The following is a 2708-nucleotide window of genomic DNA, read 5'->3' as shown; positions in this document are numbered from 1 at the left end:
TAGTTATGTGAAGGGATTATAGCAAGAGATTATAGTATGCCTTACTATGGTTGATGACTAAAAACCTTTTGCTGTTATATATAAGATTTTAATCTGTTTAATTTTTTATTTTTTTTTTGCTTAGTCTAGGTATTGCATTAGTTTTTGTACTGTTTGGGGCAGATCTTTAAACCTGTGCGTGGGTGTAGATTTGTTCGTGCAACCTGGCGTGAACAAATCTACGCCCGATTTTATAACATGCGCGCACGAGGGGGTGCACAATTGTGCAACCTGTGTGCACCGAGCCGAGCAGCCTTCCTCCGTTCCCTCCGAGGCCAGTCCGAAATTGGAGCGACCTCAGAAGGAACTTTCCTTCCGCCCCCCACACCTTCCCCTCCCTCCCCCTATCTAACCCGCCCCCCAGCCCTATTTAAAACCCCCTCCTAACCTTTATTGTAGAAGTTACGCCTGCATCTGGGCAGGCGTAACTTGCGCGCATTGGCTCTCTAGCCCTTGGCACAGGCTGCTGTGCCGGAGGACTCAGGACCACCCCCTGACCTGCCCCCTTCCCGCCACCATGCCCCTGGACCCGCCCCCTTCCCACCCCTTTTTTCGAAGCCCCGGGACATACGCGCGTCCCAGGGCTTGCGCGCGCCTCCCAGCCTATGCAAGATAGACTTGGCGCATGCAGGGGCAGCTTTTCGGGGGTTACGCGCATAACCCTTTGAAAATCTGCCCCTTTGTAACTTATAGTGGTTTTTAAAAATTCTTTATTTTCCAAAATATAAGTCAAGCAGACATTTATATTATATTGGATAACCAAAAAGAATAAGTTTCAAAACTAACATTACAAATACAAAATTTGTCATCCCTTAAAGACCTCATTTGGGGGACTGAATACATAGAAAAATTATTAAGGAAAATAAAACATTTTAATAACTTTTTTACTTGTTATAATATTAACACAAAGGATATGCTAAACTAGGAAGGTACTATTTTGTAGAAATCCTTCCAACTTATCAGGGACAAAAAATAGGTACTTATTTGAACCTAATTTAACAATACATTTACAAGGAAATTGAAGAAGAAATGATGCACCTACATCAGTCACTTGTTGCTTTTTTAACAGAAAAGTCTTGTCTCAGTTGGGTCGCCTTAGGGACAACAGGAAATATTGCCAATGATTGGCCAAGGAAACTTTAATCAGTTGGCTCTCTCTTCCTCTGCAGTCCCCAGTCTGTGTGCCACTGCAGGTTTACTTTTGTAGGCCCCTCCTGCTGGCCTACGTTGATGATGTCAGACACCCGGGACAGATAGGGATCCAGATACCCCTGCAGGGTAAAGTAAAAAACTCCACGGCAGTTCTAGAGCACTCCGCAGGTAGGACAGTTGGTGCTCTTTTCCATCTGCTGCCCCCCCCTACTGTGTTTTTATTATATATATAATTCGTTCCTTACTGGGATCTGTGGATTAGCAGGCTACAAATATGTAAAATAAATAAATAATTTAAAATAATACATAATGTACATTAATGGCTGTAGTGCATGGGCATTAGCTATAGCATTAGCACTAATATCCATTAGTATGTAGGTCTGTATGTTGTATTTTTATATCTTTATCCTGTTAAAGGCTATATGACAAAACTTGTTTGTTTTTTAGGATCTTCCGTTTTGATTATATGTTTCCTAAGAAATAAAGATTAACAAACAAGCCATAGGTGCTAACATTTTATTAGGATAACTTTATGTATTTTTGACTAGCATTCGAGAGCCATGTTGCCTTCATCATGATGAATAATCTAAGATTAGCCTCTGTGTTATTCTGTGTTCATATGTGAATACAAAGAATCTTCTTATCCTTGATGTGAAATTGCACAGATAAGGAAGGCTTCCAGCTATGAAGCAGAATTGCAAACTGATGCTTATGATATTATTCTAGAGAAAATGATGCTTGTAAATAAATATAAGAAAGACTCATATGACTTTCTTTGAATTAAATTCCTTAAGGGGGTTCATTATATTGCATGTTTGATAGCTATAAATAGCATTATAAACTCTAGTCTGCAATAAATAACATTTGCAATGTTACAGCTTTATAAATGCTCTGAACTTCTGTTTTCAGGTAACATATACCAAATCGAAGAATTGACAAGACTACCACTTTCAGATCAAAGGCGGTCTCCTCTCCAGTTTAATATAAAAATATCATATTACCCATTTTACATAAAAGAAAAACTCCTTGTAGTAGTCCTCAGTTCTCCCTGTAAAATTATGCACCATCCTGCAGAGGTCACTTTCATTTACCTGATGTGGCTAAATTTTTATCCCAGTCTGTTTGAAATGATCACAAAATACCCAAGAACTTCAATAATGTTTGTGGTGGAGATGGACAACATATTGACTTCCAACCATATGAACTATCCTAGCTGCAGAGCCCTAGGACAGAATTCTGCCTTGATGAGCTGCTTTTCTACTGGTCTAGATGCCAAATCATTGTAAACCTGCCCCCTCCCCACTGCATTCATCTGGGAGATCCCAAGTCACACTGGACAGGTCGCTTTTGAAAGCAATGAACTAAAGGGAGTCACTCTTTTGGCAGCAACTGTGAAATCAGGAGCCAATGAGGTCTTTTGTGGAAACATTTTAACTAGAGATGGGTTGTGCAATTACTAAGGGGCGGATTTTAAAAGGCTTAGGAGCGTAAGTTATTTTGCATAGGCTCGGCGGTGC

This window comes from Rhinatrema bivittatum, unplaced genomic scaffold (genome assembly GCF_901001135.1).
Source record: "Rhinatrema bivittatum unplaced genomic scaffold, aRhiBiv1.1, whole genome shotgun sequence".
Lineage (NCBI taxonomy): Eukaryota > Metazoa > Chordata > Amphibia > Gymnophiona > Rhinatrematidae > Rhinatrema > Rhinatrema bivittatum.
Note: the sequence above shows the minus strand (reverse complement) of the source record.